This window comes from Protopterus annectens, chromosome 8.part0, assembly GCF_019279795.1.
Source record: "Protopterus annectens isolate FY-2018-M chromosome 8.part0, PAN1.0, whole genome shotgun sequence".
In the NCBI taxonomy this organism is placed as follows: domain Eukaryota; kingdom Metazoa; phylum Chordata; order Ceratodontiformes; family Protopteridae; genus Protopterus; species Protopterus annectens.
In genome coordinates, this window is record NC_056741.1 from 71536495 (window position 1) to 71556432 (window position 19938).

The window sequence follows — 19938 nt, forward strand, 5'->3', positions numbered from 1 at the left end:
AAAATACGTAATACTCATACATACCAAAAAGTTTCGATCAATTAATTAAATGGGGCATACTGAAAAATAAATATGCAACTCAATGACATCTTTTTAGAAAGATGAATTGATTTAAATCCATACAATTTCTTAAATATTACAAAACCTAGAATTCCACTTTTTGAGGGGTCCCTAAGATCCTCAAAGGGGTGGATAATTTTTATTTATTTTATTTTACATTTGTTGACCGGGATAGTCCGACTGGATGCATGTCCATTTTCAGCAGAGGCCCGGGGAGAAAAGCTCCAAGGGTAAGCAGATACAGCATTACATAATATCAGCATTACATATTACAAACAGACTATTTACAGAGATTACATAAGTAAGCAAGTTAAACACGTTACACAGGTTACAGTTAATCCTGAGCACAAGTCAGGATTAAATTAAATTACACAGTAAACTGGTTAACAGATTTTTACACATTCGAGTTAGCCAGGCTTGATACATTGACATAGCCAGTTAAATGACAAATGTTGTTTGAGTCTAGTTTTAAATTGACCTAAGGTGGAAAGTAAGGTAATATCAGCTGGAAGAGAGTTCCAGGATCTGCTTACAGAGTTTGCAAAGAGAGAGTCACCGGCTGTCTTATTAATTTTGCTAGTCTGAATTAGTAGTTTGTTAGAGGATCAAAGTGATCTAGGATTGTTATAGGGGGTGATGATATTTTTAAGTGCAGGAGTATTGTCCGGATTATAGAGGATTTTATAGGCCATAATCAGTTGGTTATACTGGATTAGGCTGGGTAGTTCAAGCCAACCAAGCTGATTTAGATTGATGCAATGATGTGTCCTAAAAGGCAGCCCAGTGGCAAACCTGGCAGTGTGGTTGTAGCAAATTGAGAGTTTGTTAAGGACAGTCTTGTTCAAATTCGAGAGTAGAGGGGATGCATACAGAAGGGTTGACAGAAGGTGAGAGTGAGCTATGGCAATTTTAGCTGGAGGGGTTAGGAAGGCTTTTATTCTGTAAAATGACCCTAGTTCCACCATAATCCACCAACACACCCTATTGTGGATGGAAGAGACTCAATTACATCGACTTGTGCCAAATATTTGGATTATGAGTTCAAAAACATATTAAAAAATGAAACACAAATTTGCAAGGATTCTTGGACCTTCCTGCAGTTTATCAATCAAATCCAGTATGGGACAGGAGACATTTTATTAACCATAGATGTCCGAGACCTATACACGGTAATTCCCCAAGATGTAGGTTTGGAATGGGTTAATGAAATTCTCATAAAACACCATATCCCACATGATAAAATAAACTTACTCATGGAACTTTTTGAAATAATTCTTAATAATAATAATTTCATTCAATTTAATGGGCAGTATTTTTTACAAAAGGAGGGGATTGTGATGTGTTCACCATGTGGGGACCGTATGTAAATATTGTTATGGCATACTGGGAGAGGAAGTATATCTTTGACACTAATTGCCACCATGACATAATGTCATATTTTCATTTTCAGGATGACATTAGCATAATATGGAAGGGAACTCCGGATTCCTTAGAATAATTTATTAATTATATCAATGAAACTACAGAACTCCTACATTTTACATGTAGTTATAATACTGAATATATGATAGATTTAGATGTCCATCTGTCTAAAGATAGGGGCAATGAACAATATATCTCACGTATTCATAGGAAAGACACATACTGTAATAGTCGTCTTCATTACACAAGTTCACATTCGGATCATCGGAAATGATCAGTTCTGAAAGGACAGCTCATAAGGGCTGCCCGTATGATCACTATGCAGAATGATTTTCTGGAGGAATGTAAAGATATGAGATCAGTGTTTCGAAAAAGAGCATATCCTGATAGGATAGTGAAAGAACTAGTAGAGCAAAGTTATAAAGAAAAGGGAAATGGGGTATTTTCAACCCATTTTGATAAGTAAAATCAATAACAGAGAGGACTTTGATCAGCGGACCACTTATGAAAGCATAGATCTTGTGAATATGGAAGTGAATGCATCTGATAATATAATAGACATACATCAAAATAGAGAACATCAAAACAGGATAGAATTCACCAAAGCTTTTGTTACTACATACACTGAAGATAGTAGGATGGTTAAGTGGATCTTAAATAAAAATTGGCCAATGCTAGCCGATCATGTACACATAAGAGAAAAAGTGGGTACACGGCCATGTGTAGTATACCGTAAAGGGTTGAGTTTCAAAAGTCTATTTGAAGTTACCAGAAGACACAATTTACATCTGAATAAGGGTATGACTCAATGTGAGGTTACCAGAAGACACAGTTTACATCTGAATAAGGGTATGACTCAATGTGGAGCATGCAAATAGTGTTTAAAAATACACACTTGTAGTAATTTCACATTGAGAAACATAACATACAATAAAACAGGGAAATATAATTGTAACACAAAAGCAGTAGTATATCTCGCAAAATGTGAATTTTGCCTCGGTTTTTACATAGGTAAAATGGAGATACAGTTCACTCAGAGAATATACGAGCATGAATATGCCATTAAAAAATCTAACTTGGGGAACGCTGTAGCTAAACATATATATGATAATCCTGGCCACCATTTTAAATACATGGTTCTAGATAAAGTAATAATGGATGAATGAATTGCATGGGTATTGCCTTGGAAAAGAAAGAATTATCATGGCAGATACATCTGCAAGCTGACAGATGTCCAGGATTAAACAAGCGTAGCTCTTTAACACCATTATTGAAACTAAAGGCATTAGAAAGAAAGAATTTATGAAATGTATGACATTTACGTATTTAAGTAAGAATAATCTTGCAGTATGGAGCATAGTTTTTAAAGTTCAAAGTTAAAGCATTTTCATTAATGTACTTGTATTTTTAAGATGATGTCATCACAATTAAAGGGAGGGGTAGAACCAATCAGGGATAGGCTGCTGTTATATGAACGGGGAAGCTGAGATGTTTTAATGTCTAATGAAGTTTACTATTTTGTTAAACGAAAGCGCTTATATACTTTGTGATTTTGTTTTTTGTTTTTATCATTAATTTATCATTAAAAATGGTTAAATGTTCAACTGGCACTGCATTTTTGGTTTTGTACGTGAAGAGAGAGACAACAGTGTCATTTCTCGCAGCCTGAGTGGTCACTTAGTTTGCATTTATTTGTTTCATGGGAAGGTGTGGGGGTTAGTTGGACTGTTTTGTATTTACAGTGAAAACTTTACCACTCCCACTTCAATTGATATTTAAATAATTGTTCTTAAATGTAATAAGGTTGCCACCAGTCCAGCTATTAGCAGGACACACATTTTGGATCTAACTCTCCCGTCACCCACTCCACAAAGCAGAGGGATACAAAAAAGTCCCGCGTTCAATAAATCTCTGAATTGCCGAGACATTGTATGTGCTAAATACTTTTTCTCAATAATTCAGAATTTAATTTGTGATGTCACCACCTCAGACCTTCAGGGAGAGTTGTTCCCTGTCAGCTATGGTTGGTGAAAATAGTTCAGCAACTGGCTGAAATTCATGTAGGGGGTGGGAGCTCACATAAGGAGGAGCTCGTTAAAGCCTGTGGCTGGCAGATCATGTTCTTGTCAGCACTTTTGCAGCTATGACTACTTCTTAACCTCTTAACACAAGAAGTCTGGACAAAGCCTAAAGTAATGGGGGGACAAATGCCTAAAAATAGGGACACGTTTTTAATGTTGCTCTTATAAGCTTAGAAAATTGTTAGAATAATAGTATTTGTGATGGGAAATCTGCAACTCAAATGCATATCATTATTTATTATTATATTATATTATTATTATTATATTATTATATTATCATTATTTATTGACTTCAATCCTCAGTGATTTGACAGAAAACCACAATTTTTATAAGGAAGAGACCAGAAATATGAGGCAAAAATCTGGACATTCTGCAAAAATAAGGACAGTTGAGAGGTATGGCTGTGAGTCATATTTAAAAAATAAGAGAGAGGCAGAATGATTTGTTTTTAACCAGCCAGCCAGCCAGCCTGAAAGCCAGAAAGGAGGACAGCCAGCAAACCAGCTGTAAGTTTGTAAGGAAACCAGCTTGCCAGTCAGACAGCAAACCAGTAAAGAGGCCAACTAGCTAGCCAGTAATAAGCCAGGAGGCTAGTAAGATGGTCAGCTAACAAGAAGGTAAAAGTGTACATATGTGTGTGTGTATCTATCTATCTATCTATCTATCTATCTATCTATCTATCTATCTATCTATCTATCTATCTATCTACAGTAGATATGAAAAGTGCACACACCCCTGTTAAAATGCCAGGTTTTTGTGATATAAAAAATGAGACCACAGTAAATAATTTCAAAACTTTTCCCACCTTTAATGTGACCTATAACCTGTACAATTCAATTGAAAAGCAAACAAATCTGTTAGGGGAAAAATATAAAAAAAATAAAAAATGTACAATAAGCACATTGCATAAGTGTGCGCACCCTTAAACTAATACTTTGTTGAAGTACCTTTTGATTTAATTACAGCATTCAGTCTTCTTGGGTAGGAGTCTATCAGCGTGGCACATCTTGACTTGGCAAGATTTGCCCACTCTTCCTTGCAAAAGTACTCCAAATCTGTCAGATTACGAGGGCATCTCTTGTGCACAGCCCTCTTCAGGTCACCCCACAGATTTTCTATTGGATTTAGGTCTAGGCTCTGGCTGGGCCATTCCAAAACTTTAATTTTCTTCTGGTGAAGTCATTCTTTTGTTGATTTGGATGTATGCTTGGAGTCATTGTCATCTTGAAAGGTTAAATTCCTCTTCATCCTCACTTTTCTAGCAGATTCCTGAAGGTTTTGGGCCAAAAGTGACTGGTATTTGGAACTGTTCATAATTCCCTCCACCTTGACTAAAGCCCCAGTTCCAGCTGAAGAAAGGCAACCCCAAAGCATGATACTGCCGCCACCATGCTTCACCGTAGGGATTGTGTTCTTTTGGTGATGGAAACTGTTGTTTTTGCACCAAACATACCTTTTGGAATTGTGGCCAAAAAAGTTCAACCTTGGTCTCATCAGACCATAACACATTCTCCCACATGCTTTTGGGAGACTTGATGTATTGTTTTGCAAATTTTAGCCGCACATGGATGTTTTTCTGTGTAAGAAAAATCTTGCAATCCTACTCCACAGTCCAGACATATGGAGAATACGGGAGATTGTTGGCACATGTAGTACACAACCAGTACTTGCCAGAAATTCCTGCAGCTCCTTCAGTGTTGCTGTAGGTTTCTTGGCAGCTTCCTGACCAGTTTTCATCTTGTCTTTTCATCAATTTTGGAAGGATGTCCAGTTCGTTGCAACTTCACTGTTGTCCCATATTTTCTCCACTTTTTGATGACTGCCTTCTCTGTGTTCCATGGTATATCCAATGCTGTGGAAATTTTTGTTTTCCCTTCTCCTGACTGATACCTTTCAACAATGAGATCCCTTTGATGCTTTGTAAGCTCTCTGTGAACCATGGCTTTTGCTGTAGCAGGCAATTGAGTAAATGTCAGGAAAATCCTACTAGGACAGCTAAACTTTATTTGGGGTTAGATCAAAGGCAAGAAAAAACAATCTGCTACTAAACCAGCACAGCTCCTGATGCCAAACAGTAGGACTAAACGCCTCACAAACACATGTATGCTTGTTCTGGAAGTTAAAGGCAAAAGCAACAAGCTGTTACTAAGCCAACACAGTTCCTAATTCCAAGCAGCAGAACTAAACACCTCCAATAAGCACAGTCAGAGAGGTGAAACTCATCAAAGATAAACACAGCCAGATAGCCAAACTCACTGGGGCAGGTCTGTTTAAAAATTCCAAAGGGATAAGCAAACAAGACGCCAATAAACGAACGACTTCAGTTTTATTAAGCACCAAGATACTGCTTTTCGTCGGTGCCCTGCACCAACTTCGTCAGACTCTGAAAAATAACAACTCACACTTAAGTGCTGCTACATTTAAAGCCATTGCAAGCAAAGTCTATTACAAAACACACTCTCCAATTACAAGTAGCTTAAATCTAACTAAAATGTTTCTCTCCCATAAACACACAATATAAAAAGTTGTATATAATATAAAATATACAACTGTAAAACTAATACTGTTCCTTACATAGCACTTATTTTAAAACTGTCTCGCTATGTTAAACCCATTTAACATAGCGAAAACAGTAAAAAAAAAAGCAACGGAGATCTTGCTTTCTCCGTTGCTTTTGCCCACAGCTCTGATGTACTGCGCAGGCGCGCAGTACATCAGAACTGCCGTGGATGCCAGACATCTGTGGAAGGGCAGTAAACAGGCATTATACTATGCCATTATTTAAGAAAAGTAATAGTTTCTTTTCTTAAATAATGTCATAGATATAATAACTCACTTCTGGGTGTGGGTAATGCTGTATTTACCACGGTTGGCTTTGTTTGGTCCTCGGCTTCGCCCTCGGGACCAAACCACACCAACCATGGGTAAATCCAGCATTACCCACACCCAGGCGTGGGTTATTGCTATAATATCAACCCCATAATGTCAAACGCTGAAAACAGCGAAGGTGCAGGACACCGAATTCCTTCCCAGGGAAAGATTTCGGTGGGCCATTGCTGTGGCTTTGCTGTTTTCAGCATTCGATATGTTGGAACGTTATGGGTCGGGTTCAGGTAAGTGCGCGATTGTGTGTAGGTTAGGGGGTGGGTTAGGTGAGTTAGGGTTAGGGAGCGGGTCAGGTAAGTGTGCGGTTGTGTGTAGGTTAGGGTTAGGGGCGGGTTAGGTGAGTGAGGGTTAGGGCGCAGGTCAGGTAAGTGTGCGGTTGTGTGTAGGTTAGGGTTAGGGTTAGGGGACAGGTTAGGTGAGTTAGGGTTAGGGAGCAGGTGAGGTGAGTGTGCGATAGTGACGGACCTTAGGGTTAGGGTTGGGTTAAGATAAGTGGATAGCTAGTAGTGTATGTAAAGTTTAGTTTAGGTTTAGGTGTAGGATTTTAAGTGTATGTGTGTGGATTGCTGTTTTTTGTGTGTGTTTGTGTTGTGTATATGTTTCTCGGAAAAAATTCTCTATTCTAACTGTTCAGTGTTTTTGGATTTTGGTGTTTAGGGTTCGATATTATAACATTCGATCTTTGTAGAATTTGATGTTATAATATAGACCTCCCCCACTACTGACCCTGAAAACTATCGCCCCATTAGCTTGACAAGTCTGGTCTGTAAAGCCATGGAGCGTATTATTATGGATCTCATGAACAAGGACATAGGCAATCTCTAAGCACTTGACCTCACCCAGTTCGGATTTGTCAAGGGGATATCTTGCCTGTTGAACCTGGTTGACTTCTTTGAGACTGTCACCAAGGCCCTGAATGAGGGAAAGTCAGTGCATACAGCTTACCTTGACTTGTCCAAGGCCTTTGACACAATCCCCCACTCAGGCATCATTGAAAAGCTAACACAATTTGGTGTAAATCCCTATCTCATCAGGTGGGTGGCCAACTGGCTCACAGACAGGACCCTCCAAGTCAAAATAGGCACCTCCACCTCTGATAGCAGACCTGTCACTAGTGGAGTTCCCCGGGGAACTGTCCTGAGACCCCTACTGTTTGGCGTTTATTTGTCAGAGGTCCAGGCAAAGACAAAAAGCCTGTGGCTGACCAAGTTTGCAGATGACTGTACGTTGGGCACTGTCATTGACTCCCCAAATGATGTTAACATACTGCAAGAGGGTCTCACAGCAACTAATGACTGGTGTTAAAGTCATGGCCTCAAGCTAAATGCAAAAAAATGTATCATCACACCAGTCGGCAAAAACACAGCCCCTACTGATTACCACATCAATGGAAACCCCTAAGCACACAACCTGTGGTGAGGGACCTGTGGACCCAGGTTAATAACAACCTCACATTCAGTCATCAAGTAGCAACAGTGGTCAGAAAAGCCTTTTACTTGGTTCATCTCATAAGTAAAGGGATTGCATTCAGAAACAAAGGAGGTTATTACCTCCCTATACTCCTCCCTCATTAGACCAATAATTGAGTATAACACCCCATTTGGGATGTACCTCTCCAAACATCTGCACCAACTGGAAAGACCACTGAAATACCTCACAAAGATAATCCATGGCCTCCAACAACTGTCCTATGTGGACAGGCTGAAATCACTATCACTCTACTCGGTATCATACAGATTGCTCAGAGGTGTCCTGTGTCTTGCCTACAAGATAGTCTCAGACCCTCCCTACTAGAGATGCTCCATATCCGTAAATCTAACTCCTCACACACTACCCACTCAAAAGGCCTGAATCTAATATGTGACATCAACAAAAGCTGCAGGAGAGACAGGTTTATCTCCCAGAGGTTGCCCTTTCATGTACATGTCAAACAGAGCACCTCTCTGTCCCTCTTCAAGCGCAACCTTGATGAGTGGATGGGAAACCACAAATTTGTCCTGGGGGTTCCACCTGTCTCCCTCATTGACAGGGGTGACAGCTGCTGACTGAGGTTTATTTTTGGGAATAAACTCTTGGCTAGGCTTGTAAGGGCCCCAAGGCCATTAGCCTAGTAACCTCTTATGATCCTATAAATAGAACCCACAAATGTCTCTGTTACATCCTGACCAGGCGAATGACATGTATGTATGGATAAATAAAATGTTATACAAACTTAAACAATCTACATGTTGTAACTATCATTTATGATGTTACACTGTTGTTGGTTCTTATGCAATTCTAACACTGTATGTGATGTCAGGTATAAATCCAATCCATACTAAATTAAAAATGGTGTCTAGCATACATCACAGTAGTATGCCAAACATGTTTGTAATAAAATATAATCGGATGTGCACTAACATAATTGTAAAGAGATGATATAAGATGCAGTTAACAACATCAAAACATATGAAACAGGCTATGTGTAATGTTTGCCCAAATTATATCACAGTAGATTTGTCGTGACACCATACCAGTTAGCATAGCTGGCCCATAAGGTTTATATATGTTGTATAACAAAAGACACACAGATGTAATAATAACAAATGTACTGTAATAATTATGCAACATTCTAAATTTCATAATTTTCATATATTTTGATATGAATGGAAGGCCGTGTATAAACCAACATCTCTATCATATGTTGTCGATACGGTACACTGGTACATAATTGCAGTACCCAGGGAATTGTTATGGCTAGGCTTGTATAGGCCCTAGGGCTGATAGCCCAGTACCAAACTATGAACCTATGAACCTACTCAGTTTACGCAACATGATTCTGTTATTACTTGTATGTTTACTGAATTTACTGGCATATAAGCCTTCAGTATGCACACAAAGCACAGAGGCATATATAGAAGCAAGCAACAACATAAATACATTACATTACTCTGCCATGCCATACTGATTTGGAGCACCATCCTGCAATATTTTAGGTAGCATCATTTAACAATAACACTTAAGATTATAGCCACTGATCGGACCCTACCCTAATAACCACAAGTGTTATTGTATGTGTTCCTCACACGTTTATGTTGAGGTATCACTGCGACATTTAAATTTCCATTATAACTTATCAATACATGTAAATAATGCATCAAGTTTCCTTCCCATGATTAAAATATGTGAATAGAGTTTGAAAACTTTCAAACTGCGCAATGAAAAGCACACCATCATCTGGTCATAGGTAGAAATCATGTACATGACATATACACATAACTGTTCTCACAGTGTAGTTACGTAACATTGTAAGCTAAGCTAAAACTATGCAGCAGTAGGTATCTGCTAACAGAGTTAAAAAAGTTAAGTCAACAGCTATCGATGCAATAAGTAGAATATAAAAATATCAACAACCAGTACCATATATACAAACTCAACGTTAGCAATATAATCAACAAATAGCTCAGTCACTATGCAAGGTGAACACTGACGTCTGTCTTTTAGAGTCTGCCAACAAGCAGCATACATGCTTAATGTAATAATAAACAAGTGTTCATAAAATATAACACTACATTCCTTGGAATGCATGTAAATTTTCATGTTATTCCCAATAAATCCCTACATATTTCACATGCCTTTCAGAAGCATTATGTGAAATCTGACATAATATTAACATACCTGAATGTCATAAGACCACATAAAGATGCTAATCAAGGTGGAGAGTCATAACACATACCTCTCTCCCTCCTCTGCTCCTCAAGCCTACATTCTGTGTAAAAGGATCTGCTCCTGGAACAAATCTTCAGCAGCAGAAAAGAGAATAAGATGACATATTACACCAACAGAAGGCTTGGTTATGCACAGTGCATAATGACTACTACTATCTACAAAAAAGAACAATAAAAAATAGCTATCAGTACATGCTAGCAAGCATTGCTATATAGTACAGTTTTGTCATCGATGCTTCACTCACAGCACTGTGCACACATGAGAATTACTACTGACAAAGTGGAATAACCTAGATTCAAACCTACAGCTGTCAACTATGGTCACACTACAAACCAGAATTCTATCTGCCTAACTAATAATTTTTCAGAAATTTTGTATGACTTGATGAAAATCAAACAGCTTACAGCTAGGAATATGCAAGGAAGCATTGCACACACTAACAGATGTTCCAATCAAAGATGACATTTTGTAAGTGTGCAGACATGCCTAGCCATCTGGACAGGGATCCAGGGTAGTAAATATTGTGGGAAGAAATAGCCAGGGAATTGTCATGGCTAGGCTTGTATAGGCCATAGGGCTGATAGCCTAGTACCAGCCTATGAACCTATGAACCTATAAGGCCTACCAGTGTAAACAGTCTGTTTTCCAACTGTCATAGTTTGCATGAAAACATTTGTTTGCACTTGCAACACATAAATAACCAATAAAGAAATAATGTACGACTGTGTTATTCAAACCTATGCATGGACATTATGTAGGAGGGCCATCAGTTAAAAGAAGTAGAAATAATGTACGACTGTGTTATTCAAACCTATGCATGAACATTATGTAGGAGGGCCATCAGTTAAAAGAAGTAGAAATAATGTACGACTGTGTTATTCAAACCTATGCATGAACATTATGTAGGAGGGCCATCAGTTACAAGAAGTAATGGACTATAACAGACTGTTGTATAACTTACACTGTAGAGGTAATATATGTATGCCTTACTCAGCATTCACAGATATATTATCAGCTGAAATGTACTGTATGAGGTATTTTAGAAATGTTGCAGGTAACAGAGATATGAGTGGTCATCTATGTCTTAAGTGTTATAGGCATCAATGTACCACAACAGTACTAGACGCATAAAAATATACTGTATACATTACCAGAAAAATAGATCTTTATTTTTTCCAAAATGTTTGGGTTTCTAATATGTGAAAGGACCCTATTCCTAAGTGTCAGGATATGATTAAAGATCACAAAATTAATATTAGTTCAGTCACTGATGGCAACCAAAAGTACCCTTTGCAGCAGCTGCAACGTGTCCAGAATTGATTCTTTCCCGGTTCATACGGAGTTACATGCATTGGTAGCATGTCTAAATAGAACTGTAAATTCTTTTTTATGAGACCCATTCCTCCTGTTACTATTGGCACTATCGGGAAACCTTTCTTCTACATTGCTCTTGTGTCTGCCTGCAAGTATTAATATTTTATGACCTTGTGTCTCTCTGTACCTGAGACACTATAATCATTAGGTGTAACAATTTCAATGATCAATGCTACTTTTGTCTTTTTTTTTTTCATGGACTGCTATATCTGGGGTTTCACACATCTATTTTTTGAATTGTTGGTAATGGCTGATCCCATGTGATGAGCGCTTCATCATTCTCTATAATGCTGTGTGGCTCATGTTTTCAATGTTTCTCAGGTATGTTGTAGTATTTTCACAAATCCCAATGCAGCAGTCTTGCCATATTATTATGCCTTTCAGTGTACAGGCCTTCTGCCATGAGTGTATCATACTCAACATCAAGGTGTACGACTGTTTCCAATTCGTTTTTACAAAGCCTGAATTTGTCTGTTTCTCCCCACATGTTGAAAGGATTTTATAAACTGATATGTACTTAGTCCACTAGCTTGGGCTGCCATTATTAACCTTTTATCATTTGGTTTTAACTCACTTATACTTAACTATCCTCATGTCAAATCCTGATCAACGTGAGATTGTTCCAGAACTTCCCTGTACTTGCCAGTATACTTATGGCTTTTCCACATTTCTTCCCATCTCACCTGATCTTTCTCCTTATATTCCTTCATTTTTAGCACATTCAGTTGCTGTCTGATTTTGCCTACTTCTTGTCCGATTTCCATTCCCACTCGCCACCTTAATGCCTCTGATAAACTAAGCAGAGAGGTCATCGTAGACTTCCTCTCCTCGTGTTGTAAAAGTATCACTATCTTTAGATCTGATGAGGTCAGCAGATATGTATGCAGTCCAGTGATCACAGATCGATACATGTAATCAATTTTGAGGAGGTGCATACCTCCTTCAGATAATAATCTTGGTATACATTGATTTTTTTATATATCATTTAATAAGCATGAAGCATTTTTCTTGTTTTCCTGTCCAACTGACCTACTACCTTTTGGGGGCTAGTCAATCACTCCAAAACAGTAAGGTAAAACAGGAAGAGAAAATTAGTTTATAGTAAAACAAACAGTAGCAAGCGGTGAAAAATAAAACCAAAATTCAAAGTGCCACCACAGTCACCGAACACAAATAAATCCTGGTCCAGGAGTAACCAAATCCAATTTAATGTGTGACAAACACGAAGAACACACAGTTGGAAGCTTCAACTTTATCAGCAATAACTACCATGTTAGAACACAGAGAATTTATACATCCCCACCCATGTCCTAGTTCAAATGCACCAATCAAATTGCATTAAAATCAATTATAGAAACTTCTGATTAAAAGCATTTCACATAGTTTTAAAAATTAGTTTATAGCTTTGACTATTCCTTCATGTCAAGGTACTGCAACATTCCAGGTTTAAACATTACTTTTAGACATTTATCAAGACCAAATGCAATTCTTCTACCATATGAGAACGTTTTAACCACTTGCAGACCACTTGCAGTTTTGCTTTCAACTCCTCATCTGAAGAACTATACAATTTGAACTCATCCACAAAAAGCAGATAAGAAATCTTTACACTAGTTTGCTTCCTGTGAGTTTCCTACATCTAGTGTCCTACTTCTTCCATATGCGATATGAAATAGTACATGAATTACTGACGATAATGTTTAAAAAATAGGCTACCTTGGGATTTGTACCCACACAAAAGCAAACAACATTTATATTATCCTGTTGCTTAACCATTTGAACTAACGGACAACATTTTTTCTCTTAAAGCTGTCATCAGAGTCAATGGAATAATGACAGAATGTACATTTATCAGCATTATAAAACTATCACGCGTCAGCACACTGAATTTAACTATCATAGTTTGCATTAAAAATAATCACGTGTACTTTAAAAAATGTCAAGGCTTGAATTATTGCACAACCATGGGATTCAAACCTCCACATGTAAGTTACAGTAGGTATGAGGGCAGTCTCCACATACTGTGCTAATTGTACAGCCATTAGACAGTATCAGGATTACAGATTTACACTTCTAGTACTCGCATTGTGCTAACAAGAGTCACACATATCTCAGCCATGATATGTACAGTCATTAGACAGTATCATAGGTTCATAGGCTCATAGGTTGATACTAGGCTATCTGCCCTAGGGCATTTATAAGCCTAGCCAGAGTGTGTTTGGCTTTCACCACCCTTTTAGATTAGTTGACTGTGCCTCTGTATAGTAGGTCACAGAAGGTAGCCCTATTAAGGTTAGTTTACTGTACCTCTGTCTAGCAGGGACACAGAAGAGATCCCAGGGGTAAACTTACGATCTCCCATGTAAAATGAACTGGTTCTGAGGTCAAGCGCAGTAACGAATGCTTTACAACAAAAGTCAGCATTCCTGTAGTATCAAGAATCCTTGGGAATAAGTTCACTAACTTTGATAAATGTTCACAAAATACAGAAAAAAAACAAACACACAATAATCTTCCACCAGCAGTTTCCAATGTGGATGGGTTGAATTCAGCTATCTGATCCCATCACAGTGCAAAATAACCCTCTTAATGTAAAATGAGCTGATTTTGAGCTCAAATACAGTAACAAATGCTATACAACAAAAGTCACAATTCCTGCAGTATCAGGAATCCTTAATAATAAGTTCACTGACCCTGAGAAACGTTTACAAAATACAGAAGAAAAGTGCAGAATGGAAGACAACTACAACACAGAAAAACTTCACAAAACGTAAAATATTTTGGCAGACCCAGGAGACTATGGCAAACTCAGAACAGCTTTTGCAGTATCAGAGGAGGCTAGAAAATATCAGAATAAAAAACCAAGCAATTCCCGTGGTATCCCCGTGGTATCCCCGAAGTATCAAACAACCCACTACACAAGTATAGTGGGTCCAAGAACAAAACAGTGTAAGAAACTTCTCCGTGCGGAAGATCCTCAATCCATACATATCCAGCCAATCGCTGTATACCAATCAGATCAAACAATGGTAGCAGAAGCAGCAAACCCAAACTTGTCCCAAGTCAAAAAAATAATAAAAAAATATATAATATATAATTTAAACCATTGTACAGAATCATCAAGTATTCAAAAGTAATCCAAGCAGGGCAGGCAGGCCGCTTCCAGTCGAAAATCCCTCACTACCCACACAGACAAGCGATCCAAGTAAAACAAAAACAACAGAGTGATAGTTTCCTCAAAAGTTTTCCAACTATACATATATACTTTTTATCAGGCAAGGGAGTGGCCCACTGTACATAATAATGATGTGGTATCTCTAATCAATGGATTTTTTTACATGCAAAGTGTATATATTTATATATATTTTTTTTGATTGCCAAATGATCTAAGGTTTATATATTTCCATGCTTCAAGTAGTATACTGTCTTGTAAGCCACAGACTTAATAATATCCTTAATAATCTGGTTAAATTAGAGGTACCACATCATTATTAATTTTATTACAGATTCACACTTCTAGTACTCGCATTGTGTTAACAAGAGTCGCACATATCTCAGCCATCATGTGTAGAGCCATTAGACAATATCAGGATTACAGATCCACACTTCCAGTACTCGCATTGTGTTAACAAGAGTCGCACATATCTCAGCCATCATGTGTAGAGCCATTAGACAATATCAGGATTACAGATCCACACTTCCAGTACCGGCATTGTGTTAACAACAGTCGCACATATCTCAGCCATCATGTGTAGAGCCATTAGACAATATCAGGATTACAGATCCACACTTCCAGTACTCGCATTGTGTTAACAAGAGTCGCACATATCTCAGCCATCATGTGTAGAGCCATTAGACAATATCAGGATTACAGATCCACACTTCCAGTACTGCATTGTGTTAACAACAGTCGCACATATCTCAGCCATCATGTGTAGAGCCATTAGACAATATCAGGATTACAGATCCACACTTCCAGTACTGCATTGTGTTAACAACAGTCGCATATCTCAGCCATCATGTGTAGAGCCATTAGACAATATCAGGATTACAGATCCACACTTCCAGTACTGCATTGTGTTAACAAGAGTCGCACATATCTCAGCCATCATGTGTAGAGCCATTAGACAATATCAGGATTACAGATCCACACTTCCAGTACTCGCATTGTGTTAACAACAGTCGCACATATCTCAGCCATCATGTGTAGAGCCATTAGACAATATCAGGATTACAGATCCACACTTCCAGTACTCGCATTGTGTTAACAACAGTCGCTTTATATCTCAGCCATCATGTGTAGAGCCATTAGACAATATCAGGATTACAGATCCACACTTCCAGTACTCGCATTGTGTTAACAAGAGTCGCACATATCTCAGCCATCATGTGTAGAGCCATTAGACAATATCAGGATTACAGATCCACACTTCCAGTACTCGCATTGTGTTAACAACAGTCGCACATATCTCAGCCATCATGTGTAGAGCCATTAGACAATATCAGGATTACAGATCCACACTTCCAGTACTCGCATTGTGTTAACAACAGTCGCACATATCTCAGCCATCATGTGTAGAGCCATTAGACAATATCAGGATTACAGATCCACACTTCCAGTACTCGCATTGTGTTAACAACAGTCGCACATATCTCAGCCATCATGTGTAGAGCCATTAGACAATATCAGGATTACAGATCCACACTTCCAGTACTTGCATTGTGTTAACAACAGTCGCACATATCTCAGCCATCATGTGTAGAGCCATTAGACAATATCAGGATTACAGATCCACACTTCCAGTACTCGCATTGTGTTAACAACAGTCGCACATATCTCAGCCATCATGTGTAGAGCCATTAGACAATATCAGGATTACAGATCCACACTTCCAGTACTCGCATTGTGTTAACAACAGTCGCACATATCTCAGCCATCATGTGTAGAGCCATTAGACAATATCAGGATTACAGATCCACACTTCCAGTACTCGCATTGTGTTAACAACAGTCGCACATATCTCAGCCATCATGTGTAGAGCCATTAGACAATATCAGGATTACAGATCCACACTTCCAGTACTCGCATTGTGTTAACAACAGTCGCATATCTCAGCCATCATGTGTAGAGCCATTAGACAATATCAGGATTACAGATCCACACTTCCAGTACTCGCATTGTGTTAACAACAGTCCAACATATCTCAGCCATCATGTGTAGAGCCATTAGACAATATCAGGATTACAGATCCACACTTCCAGTACTCGCATTGTGTTAACAACAGTCGCACATATCTCAGCCATCATGTGTAGAGCCATTAGACAATATCAGGATTACAGATCCACACTTCCAGTACTGCATTGTGTTAACAACAGTCGCATATCTCAGCCATCATGTGTAGAGCCATTAGACAATATCAGGATTACAGATCCACACTTCCAGTACTGCATTGTGTTAACAACAGTCGCATATCTCAGCCATCATGTGTAGAGCCATTAGACAATATCAGGATTACAGATCCACACTTCCAGTACTCGCATTGTGTTAACAACAGTCGCATATCTCAGCCATCATGTGTAGAGCCATTAGACAATATCAGGATTACAGATCCACACTTCCAGTACTCGCATTGTGTTAACAACAGTCGCACATATCACAGCCATCATGTGTAGAGCCATTAGACAATATCAGGATTACAGATCCACACTTCCAGTACTGCATTGTGTTAACAACAGTCGCATATCACAGCCATCATGTGTAGAGCCATTAGACAATATCAGGATTACAGATCCACACTTCCAGTACTCGCATTGTGTTAACAACAGTCGCACATATCTCAGCCATCATGTGTAGAGCCATTAGACAATATCAGGATTACAGATCCACACTTCCAGTACTCGCATTGTGTTAACAACAGTCGCATATCTCAGCCATCATGTGTAGAGCCATTAGACAATATCAGGATTACAGATCCACACTTCCAGTACTGCATTGTGTTAACAACAGTCGCATATCTCGGCCATCATGTGTAGAGCCATTAGACAATATCAGGATTACAGATCCACACTTCCAGTACTCGCATTGTGTTAACAAGAGTCGCATATCTCAGCCATCATGTGTAGAGCCATTAGACAATATCAGGATTACAGATCCACACTTCTAGTACTGCATTGTGTTAACAAGAGTCGCATATCTCAGCCATCATGTGTAGAGCCATTAGACAATATCAGGATTACAGATCCACACTTCCAGTACTCGCATTGTGTTAACAACAGTCGCACATATCTCAGCCATCATGTGTAGAGCCATTAGACAATATCAGGATTACAGATCCACACTTCCAGTACTCGCATTGTGTTAACAACAGTCGCACATATCTCAGCCATCATGTGTAGAGCCATTAGACAATATCAGGATTACAGATCCACACTTCCAGTACTCGCATTGTGTTAACAACAGTCGCACATATCTCAGCCATTCCCCCCAGCCCCATCTCTTTACCTCATTCTACCTAATAGACTCCTTCTGCAGTTGTTTTTAGTCATTTTTAATTTAATTGCATTTTTTAAACTGTTTGGTCTAGCATTGCTACATACTCATGTGTGCTAGCTTGCACTGCATTTGAATTGTTTTTACTGCTGTTTTAGTTACTTTTCTGTATGTATGTATGTATGTATATATATATATATATATATATATATATATATATATATATATATATATATATAAATATATATCTTAAAAAAATACCTTTCCTGTTACTAGTGTAGTCCAGATTCAGATTTGCTGTATCCAGGACTGCATGTAAGCTTCTGAGCCCCCACCAAGTTTTCTGTGTTGGAGGGAAGCCTTCTAGATATCAGTGGGAGTGGTAAGCACTTGGTAACCTATCTACCACATAAGGATTGGTCTGGCCCAGAAATTGTAGTTACTGGCCGTTTGGGCAGTTTTTCCATCTCTCTCAACCTTCTGATTTAAAAGCCCGTATTTGCACTTGTTTCCCCCCTTTCCTGTAACTAGTTTAGCCCTGATACAGATTCTTAGTTTTAGCACTTGAATTTGGTTATTCGTGATCGGCACTTGTTAGGAACTTGTAAGCACTAAATAAGCTACTAATTACTACAGCACTCAACCTTCCTCATTACCTAGAGGAAAACAGTTTTGGTACTTACTTTCCTCACTTGTTAGAGAAAAACAGCTCTTGTACTCACTTTCCTCACTTATCTAGAGGAAAATAGTTTTTTATTCAGGCATCTCCAAGGGTCAGCTCCCAGTGTTCTCTCCTGTCTATCTGATGAATCTGGGCATCTTGGGGCAATGTAGAAATTGCCTCATGTACACAGACAACCTTCTCCTCCTACCACCTAACACTACAACCTGTGAGAGATGCACTTATCTAGCCAAACTGGAGGTAAAGCTCTCTCCAGTCAAGACTGAACTTGACAGTCAAGAGGAGAAGGTAAACACTTGCACCACACCACATTCATCACATAGTCTCAATAAATCTACACCACCAAAATCCACACATAGAAACACAAAAACATTCACAGAGGCTTTCAATAATAATCTGCTCAAGCAACAGAGACCACCAAAGCAGAAATGCAAGCAACCTCCACCCCCAACACAAGCCAAATGACACATAGCCCGCAAACTCAGTGTGCCATTCAAGCACAGCCAATAAGGCAAAACAATGTACCCAACACACTAGTCATAGGTGACTCTATAGTCAGGCACACTGATGTCCCACTCACCAGGCTAAACAAGAAGAAGGTTACTGTCAGCTGCCTGTTGAGTTCCAGGATCCGCCACATAACCCACGCACTCAGGTCACTCCACAACAAGTACAAATATGACTCTGTCATTGTCCATGTTGGTGTGAATGACCTGAGATGTACCTCCCTGGACTACATGAAAAGAGACATGGAAGAGCTCCCTGATCACATAGCCCAGGCTGGTATGCCCCTAGCCCTGAGTAGCATTCTGCCATCACCCAGAATGATGCCTCAGTAGAAGGACAAAATGATTGACTTCAACAATTGGCTAAGCTTCTGGTGCCATTCTAAAGGGATCCAGTATCTGTCTGCCTGGGATGACATGGCTGACAGACCACAATGCTTTGCCAGAGATGGCCTGCACCTGTCACCCCTGGGATTCCGGATACTGGCTAAGGTTCTTGCCACCCCTATAGTGCCTTTTTTAGGCAAGGTTCAAATGACAAATTTACCACTGTAACAGGAACAGGCAAGCAAAATCTGAGGGTGATGCTACTCAATGCTAGAAGTCTAAATCTCAAAATGCACTCACTCAAGGCACTCCCTAAAATGGAGAACATCGATATCTGTGCAGTGACTGACACCTGGTTCAAGGCTCCAGAGAGCACCCCTGTACTACCAGGCTATAACTCA